Genomic DNA, 26,154 nt, shown 5'->3' with positions numbered 1-26,154 from the left:
CATGAACATCACCCAGAAACACATACAAATGACACAGACACACACACAAATATCACCCAGACACACATACACATCACACAGACAGACACACACATCACCCAGGCACGCACACACAGACAAAATCCAGACAAACAAAGACATCACCCAGACACCCACACACATCACCCAGACACACACACACACATCACCCAGAAACACACAAACACTTCACCGAGGCAAAAACGCACATCAACCAGACACACACACACACACATCACACAGACACACACACAAACATCTCCCAGACAAACACACACATTACCCAGACACACACACACACAGCACCCAGACACACAGACACACATCACCCAGACACACACACACATCACCCAGACACACACACACATCACCAAGACACACACACACACATCACCCAGACACACACACACATCACCCAGACACACACACACACATCACCAAGACACACACACACATCACCCAGACAAACACACACACATCACCCAGACACAAACACGAACATCACCCAGACACATTCACACATCACCCAGACACAAACACACATCACCCAGACAGACACACAAACATCACCCAGACACACACACATATCACCCAGACACACATACCCACACATCACCCAGACACACACACACATCACCCAGACACACACACACAACACCCAGACACACACACACACATCACCCAGACACACACACACACTCACATCACACAGACACACACACTCATCACCCAGACACAGACATATCACCCAGACACAAACACACACATCACCCAGGCACACACACACATCACCCAGAGACACACACACACACATCACCCAGACACACACAAAAATCACCCAGACACACACACACATCACCCAGACACACAAACACACACATCACCCAGACACACAAAAATATCACCCAGACACACACTCACACATCACCCAGACACACACAAACATCACCCAGACACACACACACATCTCCCAGACACTCACACACAAATCACCAAGACACACACACACACACACATCACCCAGACACACAGACACATCACCCAGACACACACACACTCACACATTGCCCAGACACAAACAAACACATGAACCAGACACACACACACATCACCCAGACACACACACACATCACCCAGACACACACACACACACATCACCAAGACACACACACACACATCACCAAGACACACACACACATCACCCAGACACACACAAACACATCACCCAGACACACACACACATCACCCAGACAAACACACACACATCACCCAGACACACACACGAACATCACCCAGACACAATCACACATCACACACACACAAACACACATCACCCAGACTCACACACGAACATCACCCAGACACACACACACATCACCAGACACACACAAACATCACCCAGACACAGACAGGAACATCACCCAGAAACACACACGAACATCACCCAGACACACACATACACATCACCCAGACACACACACACATCACCGAGACACAAACACACAAAAATCACCCAGACACACACACGAACATCATCCAGACACACAAATCACCCAGACACACACAAACACATTACCCAGACACACACACACATCACCCAGACACACACAGACACATCAGCCAGACAAACACACGAACATCGTCCAGACACACACACACATCACCCAGACACTCACACACACATCACCAAGACACACACACACACACATCACCCAGACACACAGACAAATCACCCAGACACACACACACTCACAAATTGCCCAGACACAAACAAACACATCAACCAGACACACACACACATCACCCAGACACACACACACATCACCCAGACACACACACACACACACACATCACCAAGACACACACACACACATCACCAAGACACACACACACATCACCCAGACACACACAAACACATCACCCAGACACACACACACATCACCCAGACAAACACACACATCACCCAGACACACACACGAACATCACCCAGACACAATCACACATCACACACACACAAACACACATCACCCAGACTCACACACGAACATCACCCAGACACACACACACATCAGCAGACACACACAAACATCACCCAGACACAGACAGGAACATCACCCAGAAACACACACGAACATCACCCAGACACACACACACACATCACCCAGACACACACACACATCACCGAGACACAAACACACAAAAATCAGCCAGACACACACACGAACATCATCCAGACACACAAATCACCCAGACACACACAAACACATTACCCAGACACACACACACATCACCCAGACACACACACACGCATCAGCCAGACACACACACGAACATCGCCCAGACACACACACACATCACCCAGACACACACACACACATCACCGAGATACACTCACACATGACCCAGAAACACACACACAAACATCAGCCAGACACACACACGAACATCACCCAGAAACACACACACAAACATCGGCCAGACACACACACGAACATCACCCAGAAACACACAGACATCACCCAGACACACACACACATCACCCAGACACACACACACACACATCACCCAGACACACACACACATCACCAAGACACACACACACATCACCAAGACACACACACACACATCACCCAGACACACACAAACACATCACCCAGACACACACACACATCACCCAGACACACACACACACATCACCCAGACACAGACAGGAACATCACACAGACACACACACGAACATCACCCAGACACACACACACACAAATCCCAGACACACACACACATCACCCAGACACACAACCGAACATCAACAAGACACACACGCACATCACCCAGACACAAACACACATCACACAGACACACACATGAACATAACCCATACAAACACATACATCACCAGACAAATTCAGACATCACCCATACACACACATGAACATCACCCAGAAACACATACAAATGACGCAGACACACACACGAACATCACCCAGACACACAAACACACATCACCCAGGAACACACATTCATCACCCAGACACACACAAGCACATCACCCAGACACACACATACATCACCCAGACACACACACACACATCACCCAGACACACCAGCACATCACCCAGACACACACACACACATCACGCAGACACACACATGCATATCACCCAGACGCACACACACACATCACCCAGACACACACACACATCAGCCAGACACACACACATCACCCAGAAACACACACGCACATCACCCAGACACACACACACACATCACCGAGATACACACACACATCAATCAGAAACACACAAACAAACATCAGCCAGACACACACACGAACATCACACAGACACACACACCCATCACCCAGAAACACACAAACACATCACCCAGACACACAACCGAACATCACCAAGACACACACGCACATCACCCACACACACACACACATCACCCAGACACACACATGAACATCACCCAGACCAACACACACATCACCCAGACACACACACACAAACATCACCCAGACACACACACGAACATCACCCAGAGACACATAAACGGAACACTCAGACACACGCAAACATCACCCAGACACCCACATAACATCACCCAGACACACACACACATCACCCAGACACACACTCGAACATTACCCAGACACACACACACACATCACCCAGACAAACACACACACATCACACAGACACACACACACACGCATCACCCAGACACCGACACACATCACCAAGAAACACACACGCACATTAAACAGACACACACACACACACAAATCACCCAGACACACACACGCACATCACCCAGACACACACACACATCACCCAGACACACAAATACACATCACCCAGACACACACACGCTCATCACCCAGACACACACACACAACACCCAGACATTCACACGCACATCACCCAGACACACACACACATCGCCCAGACACACACATGTACATCACACAGACAGACACACACATCACCAAGACACACACATACATCACCCAGACGCACACAAACACATCACCCAGACACACACACACATCACCCAGACACACACACACACATCACCCAGACACACACATGAACAAAACCCAGACACACACACACATCACCTAGACACACACACGAACATCACCCAGACAAACACACAAATCACCAAGACACACACATACATCACCCAGATGCACACACGAACATCACCCAGACACACACACACATCACCCAGACACACACACACATCTCCAAAACAAACACATAAACATCACCCAGACACACACACGATCATCACCCAGACAAACACACACATCAACCAGACACACACACGCACATCACCCAGACACACACACACACATCACCGAGATACACACACACATCACCCAGAAACACACACACAAGCATCACCCAGACACACACACAAACATCACCCAGACACACACACACATCACCCACACACATACACACATCACCCAGACACGCACATGGACATCACCCAGACACACACACACATCACCCAGACACACACAGACATCACCCAGACACACACATGAATATCACCCAGAAACATATACAAATGACCCGGACACACACACGAAAATCAGCCAGACACACACACGAACATCACCCAGACACACCCACAGATCACACAGACACACACACACATCACCCAGACACACACACACACACACATCACCCAGACACACATAGACATCACCCAGACACACACACAGACACACACATCACCCAGACAAACACGCACACACATAACCCAGAGACACACAAACACATCACTGAGGCAAACACGCACATCACCCAGACACACACACACACACATCACCCAGACACACACACACATCACCCAGACACACAAACACACATCACCCAGACACACACACACACACACACATCACCCAGACACAAACACACATCACCCAGACACACATAAACACATCAAACAGACACACACACACACACATCACCCAGACACACACAGGCACATCACACAGACACATACACACATCACCCAGACACATAAACGCACATCACCCAGACAAACACATGCACATCACCCAGACACTCACGCGCACATCTCCCAAACACACACACTCATCACCCAGACACACACACACACATCACCCAGACACACACACACATCATACAAACACACACACGCATATCACCCAGACACACACACACACGCACATCACCCAGACACACACACACACACATCACCCAGACACACACACACATCACCCAGACACCCACACGCAAATCACCCAGACACACACGCACATCACACAGACAGACACACAATTCACCCAGACACACAAACACACACACACACATCACCCAGATACAAACACACATCACCAAACACACACAAACACACATCACCCAGACACCCACACGCACATCACCCAGACACACACGCACATCACACAGACAGACACACACTTCACCCAGACACACACACACACACACACACATCACCCAGATACAAACACACATCACCCAAACACACACAAACACACATCACCCTGACACACACACAAACATCACCCAGACACACAGACACATCACCCAGACACACACAAACACATCACCAAGACACAAACACACACACATTACCCAGACACACACACACATCTCCCTGACCCACGCACACCCTTCACCCAGACACACACACACATCACCCAGACACACAAACATCACCCAGACACACACCCGCACATCACCCAGACACACACACATCACCCAGACACACAAACACACATCACTCGGACACACACACACCCATCACCCAGACACACACGCACATCACCCAGACACACACCCATCACCCAGACACACACACACACATCATCCAGACACACACACACATCACCCAGACACTCACAAATACATCACCCAGACACACAAACACACATCACTTGGACACACACACACCCATCATCCAGACACACACGCACATCACCCAGACACACACCCATCACCCAGACACACACACACATCACCCAGAGACACACACGATCATCAACCAGACACACACGCACATCACCCAGACACATACACACATCACCCAGACACACAAACACACATCACCCAGACACACACACGCTCATCACCCAGACACACACATGCACATCACCCAGACACACACACACATCACCCAGACAGACAGACATATCACCCAGACACACACACACATCACCCAGACACGCACACACACACATCACCCAGACACACACACACATCAACCAGACACACACACACACACATCACCCAGACACACACACAGATCACCCAGCCACACACACACATCACCTAGACACACACACACATCACCCAGACACACACACAGATCACCCAGACACACACACTCGTCACCCAGACACACACACACACCACCCAGACACACAGACATATCACCCAGACACACACACACATCACCCAGACACGCACACACACACATCACCCAGACACACACACACACACACACATCACCCAGACACACACAAACATCACCCAGACACACACACGCACATCAGCCAGACACAAACACACACACATCACCCAGACACAACACACACATCACAAAGACACACACACGCAGATCACCCAGACAGACACACACATCACCCAGACACACACACACACATCACCCAGAAACACACACACATCACCCAAACACACACAAGCATATCACCCAGACACACACACACACACGTACATCACCCAGACACACACACACATCACCCAGACACACACACACACACACACATCACCCAGACACACACACTCACATCACCCAGACACACACACAAACATCACGCAGGCACACACACACACATCACCCAGACACACACACGCACATCACCCCGACACACACATACACACACATCACCCAGACACACACAGGCACATCACACAGACACACACACACATCAACCAGACACACACACACACACATCACCCAGACACACACACAGATCACCCAGACACACACACACATCACCCAGACACACACACACATCACCCAGACACACACACACATCACCCAGACACACACACTCGTCACCCAGACACACACACACATCACCCAGACACACAGACATATCACCCAGACACACACACACATCACCCAGACACGCACACACACACATCACCCAGACACACACACACACACACACATCACCCAGACACACACAAACATCACCCAGACACACACACGCACATCAGCCAGACACAAACACACACACATCACCCAGACACAACACACACATCACAAAGACACACACACGCAGATCACCCAGACAGACACACACATCACCCAGACACACACACACACATCACCCAGAAACACACACACATCACCCAAACACACACAAGCATATCACCCAGACACACACACACACACGTACATCACCCAGACACACACACACATCACCCAGACACACACACACACACACACATCACCCAGACACACACACTCACATCACCCAGACACACACACAAACATCACGCAGGCACACACACACACATCACCCAGACACACACACGCACATCACCCCGACACACACATACACACACATCACCCAGACACACACAGGCACATCACACAGACACACACACACATCAACCAGACACACACACACACACATCACCCAGACACACACACAGATCACCCAGCCACACACACACATCACCCAGACACACACACACATCACCCAGACACACACACACATCACCCAGACACACACACTCGTCACCCAGACACACACACACATCACCCAGACACACAGACATATCACCCAGACACACACACACATCACCCAGACACGCACACACACACATCACCCAGACACACACACACACACACACATCACCCAGACACACACAAACATCACCCAGACACACACACGCACATCAGCCAGACACAAACACACACACATCACCCAGACACAACACGCACATCACAAAGACACACACACGCAGATCACCCAGACAGACACACACATCACCCAGACACACACACACACATCACCCAGACACACACAAACATCACCCAAACACACACAAGCATATCACCCTGACACACACACACACACGCACATCACCCAGACACACACACACATCACCCAGACACACACACACACACACATCACCCAGACACACACACTCACATCACCCAGACACACACACAAACATCACGCAGGCACACACACACACATCACCCAGACACACACACGCACATCACCCCGACACACACATACACACACATCACCCAGACACACACAGGCACATCACACAGACACACACACACATCACCCAGACACACAAACGCACATCACCCGGACAAACACACGCACATCACCCAGGCACAGACACACATCACCCAGACAGACATGCACACATCACCCAGACAGGCACACACATCACCCAGACACACACACACACATCACCCAGGCACACACACACATCATCCAGACACATACACTCATCACCCAGAAACACAGATGAACATCGCCCAGACACACACACGCATCACCCCGACACACACGCACATCACCCAGAAACGCACGCACAACACCCAGACACACACGCACACACATCACCCAGACACACACAAACATCACCCAGACACACACATGCACATCACCCAGAAAAACAGACGAACATCGCCCAGACACACACACATATCACCCAGACACACACGCACATCACCCAGATACACACATACTCATCACCAAGACACACACACACATCACCCAGACACACACTCGAACATTACCCAGACACACACACACACATCACCCAGACAAACACACACACATCACACAGACACACACACACACGCATCACCCAGACACCGACACACATCACCAAGAAACACACACGCACATTAAACAGACACACACACACACACAAATCACCCAGACACACACAGGCACATCACCCAGACACACACACACATCACCCAGACACACAAATACACATCACCCAGACACACACACGCTCATCACCCAGACACACACACACAACACCCAGACATTCACACGCACATCACCCAGACACACACACACATCGCCCAGACACACACATGTACATCACACAGACAGACACACACATCACCAAGACACACACATACATCACCCAGACGCACACAAACACATCACCCAGACACACACACACATCACCCAGACACACACACACACATCACCCAGACACACACATGAACAAAACCCAGACACACACACACATCACCTAGACACACACACGAACATCACCCAGACAAACACACAAATCACCAAGACACACACATACATCACCCAGATGCACACACTAACATCACCCAGACACACACACACATCACCCAGACACACACACACATCTCCAAAACAAACACATAAACATCACCCAGACACACACACGATCATCACCCAGACAAACACACACATCAACCAGACACACACACGCACATCACCCAGACACACACACACACATCACCGAGATACACACACACATCACCCAGAAACACACACACAAGCATCACCCAGACACACACACAAACATCACCCAGACACACACACACATCACCCACACACATACACACATCACCCAGACACGCACATGGACATCACCCAGACACACACACACATCACCCAGACACACACAGACATCACCCAGACACACACATGAATATCACCCAGAAACATATACAAATGACCCGGACACACACACGAAAATCAGCCAGACACACACACGAACATCACCCAGACACACCCACAGATCACACAGACACACACACACATCACCCAGACACACACACACACACACATCACCCAGACACACATAGACATCACCCAGACACACACACAGACACACACATCACCCAGACAAACACGCACACACATAACCCAGAAACACACAAACACATCACTGAGGCAAACACGCACATCACCCAGACACACACACACACACATCACCCAGACACACACACACATCACCCAGACACACAAACACACATCACCCAGACACACACACACACACACACATCACCCAGACACACACACACATCACCCAGACACACATAAACACATCAAACAGACACACACACACACACATCACCCAGACACACACAGGCACATCACACAGACACATACACACATCACCCAGACACAAAAACGCACATCACCCAGACAAACACAAGCACATCACCCAGACACTCACGCGCACATCTCCCAAACACACACACTCATCACCCAGACAGACACGCACACATCACCCAGACAAACACACACACATCACCCAGACACACACACTCATCATCCAGACACACACACTCATCACCCAGAAAAACACACACAACACCCAGACACTAACACACATCACCCAGACTCACACACAAACATCACCAAGGCACACACATGCACATCAACCAGACACACTCACGAACATCACCCAGAAACACAGACGAACATCGCCTAAACACACACACACATCACCCCGACACACACGCACATCACCCAGACACACACGCACATCACCCAGACACACACACACATCACCCACACACATACACACATCACCCAGACACGCACATGGACATCACCCAGACACACACACACATCACCCAGACACACACAGACATCACCCAGACACACACATGAATATCACCCAGAAACATATACAAATGACCCGGACACACACACGAAAATCAGCCAGACACACACACGAACATCACCCAGACACACCCACAGATCACACAGACACACACACACATCACCCGGACACACACACACACACACATCACCCAGACACACATAGACATCACCCAGACACACACACAGACACACACATCACCCAGACAAACACGCACACACATAACCCAGAAACACACAAACACATCACTGAGGCAAACACGCACATCACCCAGACACACACACACACACATCACCCAGACACACACACACATCACCCAGACACACAAACACACATCACCCAGACACACACACACACACACACATCACCCAGACACACACACACATCACCCAGACACACATAAACACATCAAACAGACACACACACACACACATCACCCAGACACACACAGGCACATCACACAGACACATACACACATCACCCAGACACATAAACGCACATCACCCAGACAAACACATGCACATCACCCAGACACTCACGCGCACATCTCCCAAACACACACACTCATCACCCAGACAGACACGCACACATCACCCAGACAAACACACACACATCACCCAGACACACACACTCAACATCCAGACACACACACTCATCACCCAGAAAAACACACACAACACCCAGACACTAACACACATCACCCAGACTCACACACAAACATCACCAAGGCACACACATGCACATCAACCAGACACACTCACGAACATCACCCAGAAACACAGACGAACATCGCCTAAACACACACACACATCACCCCGACACACACGCACATCACCCAGACACACACGCACATCACCCAGACACACACGCACACAGATCACCCAGACACACACAAACATCACCCAGACACACACACACACATCACCCAGGCACACACGCACATCACCCAGACACAAACCCACACACTTCACCCAGACACAACACACACATCACCCAGACACACAGACAAACATCACCCAGACCACACACATATCACCCAGACACACACGCACATCACCCAGATACACACATACTCATCACCAAGACACACACACACACATCACCCAGGCACACACACGCACACACATCACCCAGACACACACATGCACATCACCCAGACACACACACGCACATCACCCAGACACACACACGCACACACATCACCCAGACACACACATGCACATCACCCAGACATACACACACATCACCCAGACACACACACGCACATCACCCAGACACACACACACACACACACTTCACCCAGACACACACACACCTCACCCAGACACACACACACAGATCACCCAGACAGACACACACATCACCCAGACACACACGCACATCACCCAGACACAAACCCACACACTTCACCCAGACACAACACACACATCACCCAGACACACAGACAAACATCACCCAGACCACACACATATCACCCAGACACACACGCACATCACCCAGATACACACATACTCATCACCAAGACACACACACACACATCACCCAGGCACACACACGCACACACATCACCCAGACACACACATGCACATCACCCAGACACACACACGCACATCACCCAGACACACACACGCACACACATCACCCAGACACACACATGCACATCACCCAGACATACACACACATCACCCAGACACACACACGCACATCACCCAGACACACACACACACACACACTTCACCCAGACACACACACACCTCACCCAGACACACACACACAGATCACCCAGACAGACACACACATCACCCAGACACACACACACACATCACCCAGACACACACACACATCATACAAACACACACACGCATATCACCCAGACACACACACACACGCACATCACCCAGACACACACACACACACATCACCCAGACACACACACACATCACCCAGACACCCACACACAAATCACCCAGACACACACGCACATCACACAGACAGACACACACTTCACCCAGACACACACACACACACACACACACATCACCCAGATACAAACACACATCACCCAAACACACACAAACACACATCACCCTGACACACACACAAACATCACCCAGACACACAGACACATCACCCAGACACACACAAACACATCACCAAGACACAAACACACACACATTACCCAGACACACACACACATCTCCCTGACCCACGCACACCCTTCACCCAGACACACACACACATCACCCAGACACACAAACATCACCCAGACACACACCCGCACATCACCCAGACACACACACATCACCCAGACACACAAACACACATCACTCGGACACACACACACCCATCACCCAGACACACACGCACATCACCCAGACACACACCCATCACCCAGACACACACACACACATCATCCAGACACACACACAAATCACACAGACACTCACAAATACATCACCCAGACACACAAACACACATCACTTGGACACACACACACCCATCACCCAGACACACACGCACATCACCCAGACACACACCCATCACCCAGACACACACACACATCACCCAGAGACACACACGATCATCAACCAGACACACACGCACATCACCCAGACACATACACACATCACCCAGACACACACACGCTCATCACCCAGACACACACATGCACATCACCCAGACACACACACACATCACCCAGACAGACAGACATATCACCCAGACACACACACACATCACCCAGACACGCACACACACACATCACCCAGACACACACACACATCAACCAGACACACACACACACACATCACCCAGACACATACACAGATCACCCAGCCACACACACACATCACCCAGACACACACACACATCACCCAGACACACACACAGATCACCCAGACACACACACTCGTCACCCAGACACACACACACACCACCCAGACACACAGACATATCACCCAGACACACACACACATCACCCAGACACGCACACACACACATCACCCAGACACACACACACACACACACATCACCTAGACACACACAAACATCACCCAGACACACACACGCACATCAGCCAGACACAAACACACACACATCACCCAGACACAACACACACATCACAAAGACACACACACGCAGATCACCCAGACGGACACACACATCACCAGACACACACACACACATCACCCAGAAACACACACACATCACCCAAACACACACAAGCATATCACCCAGACACACACACACACACGTACATCACCCAGACACACACACACATCACCCAGACACACACACACACACACATCACCCAGACACACACACTCACATCACCCAGACACACACACAAACATCACGCAGGCACACACACACACATCACCCAGACACACACACGCACATCACCCCGACACACACATACACACACATCACCCAGACACACACAGGCACATCACACAGACACACACACACATCAACCAGACACACACACACACACATCACCCAGACACACACACAGATCACCCAGCCACACACACACATCACCCAGACACACACACACATCACCCAGACACACACACACATCACCCAGACACACACAAACATCACCCAGACACACACACACACATCACCCAGGCACACACGCACATCACCCAGACACAAACCCACACACTTCACCCAGACACAACACGCACATCACCCAGACACACACACAAACATCACCCAGACCACATACATATCACCCAGACACACACGCACATCACCCAGATACACACATACTCATCACCAAGACACACACACACACACATCACCCAGGCACACACACGCACACACATCACCCAGACACACACATGCACATCACCCAGACACACACACGCACATCACCCAGACACACACACGCACACACATCACCCAGACACACACATGCACATCACCCAGACATACACACACATCACCCAGACACACACACACACAAATCACCCAGACACACACACATCACCCAGACACACACACGCACATCACCCAGACACACACACACACACACACTTCACCCAGACACACACACACCTCACCCAGACACACACACACAGATCACCCAGACAGACACACACATCACCCAGACACACACACACACATCACCCAGACACACACACACATCATACAAACACACACACGCATCTCACCCAGACACACACACACACGCACATCACCCAGACACACACACACACACATCACCCAGACACACACACACATCACCCAGACACCCACACGCAAATCACCCAGACACACACGCACATCACACAGACAGACACACAATTCACCCAGACACACAAACACACACACACACATCACCCAGATACAAACACACATCACCAAACACACACAAACACACATCACCCAGACACCCACACGCACATCACCCAGACACACACGCACATCACACAGACAGACACACACTTCACCCAGACACACACACACACACACACATCACCCAGATACAAACACACATCACCCAAACACACACAAACACACATCACCTTGACACACACACAAACATCACCCAGACACACAGACACATCACCCAGACACACACAAACACATCACCAAGACACAAACACACACACATTACCCAGACACACACACACATCTCCCTGACTCACGCACACCCTTCACCCAGACACACACACACATCACCCAGACACACAAACATCACCCAGACACACACCCGCACATCACCCAGACACACACACATCACCCAGACACACAAACACACATCACTCGGACACACACACACCCATCACCCAGACACACACGCACATCACCCAGACACACACCCATCACCCAGACACACACACACACATCATCCAGACACACACACACATCACCCAGACACTCACAAATACATCACCCAGACACACAAACACACATCACTTGGACACACACACACCCATCATCCAGACACACACGCACATCACCCAGACACACACCCATCACCCAGACACACACACACATCACCCAGAGACACACACGATCATCAACCAGACACACACGCACATCACCCAGACACATACACACATCACCCAGACACACACACGCTCATCACCCAGACACACACATGCACATCACCCAGACACACACACACATCACCCAGACAGACAGACATATCACCCAGACACACACACACATCACCCAGACACGCACACACACACATCACCCAGACACACACACACATCAACCAGACACACACACACACACATCACCCAGACACACACACAGATCACCCAGCCACACACACACATCACCCAGACACACACACACATCACCCAGACACACACACAGATCACCCAGACACACACACTCGTCACCCAGACACACACACACACCACCCAGACACACAGACATATCACCCAGACACACACACACATCACCCAGACACGCACACACACACATCACCCAGACACACACACACACACACACATCACCTAGACACACACAAACATCACCCAGACACACACACGCACATCAGCCAGACACAAACACACACACATCACCCAGACACAACACACACATCACAAAGACACACACACGCAGATCACCCAGACAGACACACACATCACCAGACACACACACACACATCACCCAGAAACACACACACATCACCCAAACACACACAAGCATATCACCCAGACACACACACACACACGTACATCACCCAGACACACACACACATCACCCAGACACACACACACACACACATCACCCAGACACACACACTCACATCACCCAGACACACACACAAACATCACGCAGGCACACACACACACATCACCCAGACACACACACGCACATCACCCCGACACACACATACACACACATCACCCAGACACACACAGGCACATCACACAGACACACACACACATCAACCAGACACACACACACACACATCACCCAGACACACACACAGATCACCCAGCCACACACACACATCACCCAGACACACACACACATCACCCAGACACACACACAGATCACCCAGACACACACAAACATCACCCAGACACACACACACACATCACCCAGGCACACACGCACATCACCCAGACACAAACCCACACACTTCACCCAGACACAACACGCACATCACCCAGACACACACACAAACATCACCCAGACCACATACATATCACCCAGACACACACGCACATCACCCAGATACACACATACTCATCACCAAGACACACACACACACACATCACCCAGGCACACACACGCACACACATCACCCAGACACACACATGCACATCACCCAGACACACACATGCACATCACCCAGACACACACACGCACATCACCCAGACACACACACGCACACACATCACCCAGACACACACATGCACATCACCCAGACATACACACACATCACCCAGACACACACACACACAAATCACCCAGACACACACACATCACCCAGACACACACACGCACATCACCCAGACACACACACACACACACACTTCACCCAGACACACACACACCTCACCCAGACACACACACACAGATCACCCAGACAGACACACACATCACCCAGACACACACACACACATCACCCAGACACACACACACATCATACAAACACACACACGCATATCACCCAGACACACACACACACGCACATCACCCAGACACACACACACACACATCACCCAGACACACACACACATCACCCAGACACCCACACGCAAATCACCCAGACACACACGCACATCACACAGACAGACACACAATTCACCCAGACACACAAACACACACACACACATCACCCAGATACAAACACACATCACCAAACACACACACACACACATCACCCAGACACCCACACGCACATCACCCAGACACACACGCACATCACACAGACAGACACACACTTCACCCAGACACACACACACACACACACATCACCCAGATACAAACACACATCACCCAAACACACACAAACACACATCACCTTGACACACACACAAACATCACCCAGACACACAGACACATCACCCAGACACACACAAACACATCACCAAGACACAAACACACACACATTACCCAGACACACACACACATCTCCCTGACTCACGCACACCCTTCACCCAGACACACACACACATCACCCAGACACACAAACATCACCCAGACACACACCCGCACATCACCCAGACACACACACATCACCCAGACACACAAACACACATCACTCGGACACACACACACCCATCACCCAGACACACACGCACATCACCCAGACACACACCCATCACCCAGACACACACACACACATCATCCAGACACACACACACATCACCCAGACACTCACAAATACATCACCCAGACACACAAACACACATCACTTGGACACACACACACCCATCACCCAGACACACACGCACATCACCCAGACACACACCCATCACCCAGACACACACACACATCACCCAGAGACACACACGATCATCAACCAGACACACACGCACATCACCCAGACACATACACACATCACCCAGACACACAAACACACATCACCCAGACACACACACGCTCATCACCCAGACACACACATGCACATCACCCAGACACACACACACATCACCCAGACAGACAGACATATCACCCAGACACACACACACATCACCCAGACACGCACACACACATCACCCAGACACACACACACATCAACCAGACACACACACACACACATCACCCAGACACACACACAGATCACCCAGCCACACACACACATCACCCAGACACACACACACATCACCCAGACACACACACACATCACCCAGACACACACACTCGTCACCCAGATACACACACACACCACCCAGACACACAGACATATCACCCAGACACACACACACATCACCCAGACACGCACACACACACATCACCCAGACACACACACACACACACACATCACCCAGACACACACAAACATCACCCAGACACACACACGCACATCAGCCAGACACAAACACACACACATCACCCAGACACAACACACACATCACAAAGACACACACACGCAGATCACCCAGACAGACACACACATCACCCAGACACACACACACACATCACCCAGAAACACACACACATCACCCAAACACACACAAGCATATCACCCAGACACACACACACACACACGTACATCACCCAGACACACACACACATCACCCAGACACGCACACACACACACACACATCACCCAGACACACACACTCACATCACCCAGACACACACACAAACATCACGCAGGCACACACACACACATCACCCAGACACACACACGCACATCACCCCGACACACACATACACACACATCACCCAGACACACACAGGCACATCACACAGACACACACACACATCAACCAGACACACACACACACACATCACCCAGACCCACACACAGATCACCCAGCCACACACACACATCACCCAGACACACACACACATCACCCAGACACACACACAGATCACCCAGACACACACACTCGTCACCCAGACACACACACACATCACCCAGACACACAGACATATCACCCAGACACACACACACATCACCCAGACACGCACACACACACATCACCCAGACACACACACACACACACACACACACACATCACCCAGACACACACAAACATCACCCAGACACACACACGCACATCAGCCAGACACAAACACACACACATCACCCAGACACAACACGCACATCACAAAGACACACACACGCAGATCACCCAGACAGACACACACATCACCCAGACACACACACACATCACCCAGACACACACAAACATCACCCAAACACACACAAGCATATCACCCTGACACACACACACACACACACACGCACATCACCCAGACACACACACACATCACCCAGACACACACACACACACACATCACCCAGACACACACACTCACATCACCCAGACACACACACAAACATCACGCAGGCACACACACACACATCACCCAGACACACACACGCACATCACCCCGACACACACATACACACACATCACCCAGACACACACAGGCACATCACACAGACACACACACACATCACCCAGACACACAAACGCACATCACCCGGACAAACACACGCACATCACCCAGGCACAGACACACATCACCCAGACAGACATGCACACATCACCCAGACAGGCACACACATCACCCAGACACACACACACACATCACCCAGGCACACACACACATCATCCAGACACATACACTCATCACCCAGAAACACAGATGAACATCGCCCAGACACACACACGCATCACCCCGACACACACGCACATCACCCAGAAACACACGCACAACACCCAGACACACACGCACACACATCACCCAGACACACACAAACATCACCCAGACACACACATGCACATCACCCAGACACACACACGAACATCACCCAGAAAAACAGACGAACATCGCCCAGACACACACACATATCACCCAGACACACACGCACATCACCCAGATACACACATACTCATCACCAAGACACACACACACATCACCCAGGCACACACACACATCACACAGACACACACACGCTCATTCTACAGACCCACACACACATCACCCAGACACACACACGCACATCACCCAGACACACACATGCACATCACCCAGAGATACACACACATCACCCAGACACACACACACACACATCACCCAGACACACACACACATCACTCATAAACACACAAGCACATCACCCAGACATTCACACACACACACACACTTCACCCAGACACACACACAGCTCACCCAGACACACACATGCAGATCACCCAGACAGACACACACATCACCCAGACACACGCACACACATCACCCAGACACACACACACATCACCCAAACACACACACGCATATCACCCAGACACACACACACACGCACATCACCCAGACACACACACACATCACCCAGACACACACACACACTCACATCACCCAGACACACACACAAACATCACGCAGGCACACACACACACATCACCCAGAAACACACACGCACATCACCCCGGCACACACACACACACATCACCCAGACACACACAGGCACATCACACAGACACATACACACCTCACCCAGACACATAAACGCACATCACCCGGACAAACAATTGCACATCACCCAGACACTCACGCGCACATCTCCCAGACACACACACTCATCACCCAGACAGACACGCACACATCACCCAGACACGCACACACATCACCCAGACAAACACAAACACATCACCCAGACACACACACTCATCATCCAGACACACACACTCATCACCCAGAAAAACACACACAACACCCAGACACTAACACACATCACCCAGACTCACACACAAACATCACCCAGACACACACATGCACATCAACCAGACACACTCACGAACATCACCCAGAAACACAGACGAACATCCCCTAAACACACACACACATCACCCCGACACACACGCACATCACCCAGACACACACGCAAATCACCCAGACAGACACGCACACAGATCACCCAGACACACACAAACATCTTCCAGACACACACACACACATCACCCAGGCACACACGCACATCACCCAGACACAAAACCACACACTTCACCCAGACACAACATGCACATCACCCAGACACACACACAAACATCACCCAGACACACACACATACCACCCAGACACACACGCACATCACCCAGATACACACATACTCATCGCCAAGACACACACACACACACATCACCCAGGCACACACACACATCACACAGAGACACACACGCACATTCTACAGACACACACACACATCACCCAGACACACACACGCACATCACCCAGACACACACACGCACACACATCACCCAGACACACACATGCACATCACCCAGACATACACACACATCACCCAGACACACACACACACAAATCACCCAGACACACACACATCACCCAGACACACACACGCACATCACCCAGACACACACACACACACACTTCACCCAGACACACACACACCTCACCCAGACACACACACACAGATCACGCAGACAGACACACACATCACCCAGACACACACGCACACATCACCCAGACACACACACACATCACCCAAACACACACACGCATATCACCCAGACACACACACACACGCACATCACCCAGACACACACACACACACATCACCCAGACACACACACACATCACCCAGACACCCACACACACATCACCCAGACACACACACACATCACACAGACAGACACACACTTCACCCAGACACACAAACACACACACACACACATCACCCAGATACAAACACACATAACCCAAACACACACAAACACACATCACCCAGACACCCACACGCACATCACCCAGACACACACGCACATCACACAGACAGACACACACTTCACCCAGACACACAGACACACACACACACAAATCACCCAGATACAAACACACATCACCCAAACACACACAAACACACATCACCTTGACACACACACAAACATCACCCAGACACACAGACACATCACCCAGACACACACAAACACATCACCAAGACACAAACACACACACATTACCCAGACACACACACACATCTCCCTGACCCACGCACACCCTTCACCCAGACACACACACACATCACCCAGACACACAAACATCACCCAGACACACACAATCACATCACCCAGACACACACACATCACCCAGACACACCAACAAACATCACTCGGACACACACACACCCATCACCCAGACACACACGCACATCACCCAGACATACACCCATCACCCAGAAACACACAAATACATCACCCAGACACACAAAGACACATCACTCGGACACACACACACCCATCACCCAGACACACACGCACATCACCCAGACACACACCCATCACCCAAACACACACACACATCACCCAGACACACACACGATCATCAACCAGACACACACGCACATCACCCAGACACATACACACATCACCCAGACACACAAATGCACATCTCCCAGACACACCCTCACATCACCCAGACATGCACACACACACATCACCCAGACACAACACGCACATCACCAAGACACACACACAAACATCACCCAGACACACACACATATCACCCAGACACACACGCACATTACCCAGATACACACATACTCATCACCAAGACACACACAAACACACATCACCCAGGCACACATACACATCACACAGACACACACACGCACATTCTACAGACACACACACACATCACACAGACACACACACGCACATCACACAGACACACACACGCACACACATCACCCAGACACACACATGCACATCACCCAGACATACACACACATCACCCAGACACACATACACACACATCACCCAGACACACACACACATCACTCAGACACACACACGCACATCACCCAGAGGCACACACAGACACACTTCACCCAGACACACACACACATCACCCAGACACACACACGCAGATCACCCAGACAGACACACACATCACCCAGACACACACACATCACCCAGACACACACACACATCACCCAGACACACACACACACACGCCCAACACCCAGGCACACACACACATCACACAGACACACACACGCACATTCTACAGAAACACACACACATCACCCAGACACACACACGCACATCACCCAAACACACACACACACACACATCACCCAGACACACACATGCACATCACCCAGACATACACACACATCACCCAGACACACACACACACGCATCACCCAGACACACACACACATCACTCAGACACACACACGCACATCACCCAGACATTCACAGACACACACACATATCACCCAGACACACACACAGATCACCCAGACACACACATGCAGATCACCCAGACAGACATACACATCACCCAGACACACACACACACATCACCCAGACACACACACACATCACCCAAACACACACACGCATATCACCCAGACACACATACGCACATCACCCAGACACACACACATCACCCAGACACACACACAAACATCACGCAGGCACACACACACACATCACCCAGAAACACACACGCACATCACCCCGGCACACACACACACACATCACCCAGACACACACACACACATCACCCAGACACACACACGCAGATCACCCAGACAGACACACACATCACCCAGACACACACACACACATCACCCAGACACACACACACATCACCCAAACACACACAAGCATATCACCCAGACTCACAAACACACACGCACATCACCCAGACACACACACACATCACCCAGACACACACACACACACACATCACCCAGACATACACACACACATCACCCAGACACACACACATCACCCAGACACACACACTCATCACCCAGACACACACACACACACGCACATCACCCAGACACACACACACATCACCCAGAAACACACACAGACACACTCATCACCCAGACACACACACTCACATCACCCAGACACACACACAAACATCTCCCAGACACACCCTCACATCACCCAGACATGCACACACACACATCACCGAGACACACACACAGATCACCCAGACACACACACACATCACCCAGCCGCACAAACACACACACATCACCCAGACACACACACACATCACCCAGACACACAGACATATCACCCAGACACACACACACATCACCCAGACACACACACACACACATCACCCAGACACACATACACATCACCCAGACACACACACACATCACCCAGACACACACACACACACATCACCCAGACACACACACAGATCACCCAGACACACACAGACATCACCCAGACACACACACACATCACCCAGACACACACACAGATCACCCAGGCACACACACACATCACCCAGACACACACACAAATCACCCTGACACACAGACATATCACCCAGACACAACAACACATCACCCAGACACGCACACACACACATCAACCAGACACACACACACACTAACACATCACCCAGACACACACACACATCACCCAGACACACACACACATCACCCAGATACACACACAGATCACCCAGAACACACACACATCACCCAGACACACACACACATCACCAAGACACACAGACATATCACCCAGACACACACACACATCACCCAGACACACACACACACACATCACCCAAACACACGCACGCACATCACCTAGACACACACACACACACATCACCCAGACACACACAAACATCACCCAGACACACACACGCACATCACCCAGACACAAACACACACACATCACCCAGACACAACACGCACATCACCAAGACACACACACAAACATCACCCAGACACACACACATATCACCCAGACACACACGCACATCACCCAGATACACACATACTCATCACCAAGACACACACACACACACATCACCCAGGCACACACACACATCACACAGACACACACACGCACATTCTACAGACACACACAAACATCACCCAGACACACACACATATCACCCAGACACACACGCACATCACCCAGATACACACATACTCATCACCAAGACACACACACACACACATCACCCAGGCACACACACACATCACACAGACACACACACTCACATCACCCAGACACACCCACAAACATCACGCAGGCACACACACACACATCACCCAGAAACACACACGGACATCACCCCGGCACACACACACACACATCACCCAGACACACACAGGCATATCACACAGAAACATACACACATCACCCAGACACATAAACGCACATCACCGGGACAAACACATGCACATCACCCAGACACGCACGCGCACATCTCCCAGACACACACACTCATCACCCAGACAGACACGCACACATCACCCAGACACGCACACACATCACCCAGACACAAACACACACACATCACCCAGACACAACACGCACATCACCAAGACACACACACAAACATCACCCAGACACACACACATACCACCCAGACACACACGCACATCACCCAGATACACACATACTCATCGCCAAGACACACACACACACACATCACCCAGGCACACACACACATCACACAGAGACACACACGCACATTCTACAGACACACACACACATCACCCAGACACACACACGCACATCACCCAGACACACACACGCACACACATCACCCAGACACACACATGCACATCACCCAGACATACACACACATCACCCAGACACACACACACACAAATCACCCAGACACACACACATCACCCAGACACACACACGCACATCACCCAGACACACACACACACACACACTTCACCCAGACACACACACACCTCACCCAGACACACACACGCAGTTCACCCAGACAGACACACACATCACCCAGACACACACGCACACATCACCCAGACACACAC

This window comes from Carcharodon carcharias, chromosome 12 (genome assembly GCF_017639515.1).
Source record: "Carcharodon carcharias isolate sCarCar2 chromosome 12, sCarCar2.pri, whole genome shotgun sequence".
Classification (NCBI taxonomy): Eukaryota; Metazoa; Chordata; class Chondrichthyes; order Lamniformes; family Lamnidae; genus Carcharodon; species Carcharodon carcharias.
Note: the sequence above shows the minus strand (reverse complement) of the source record.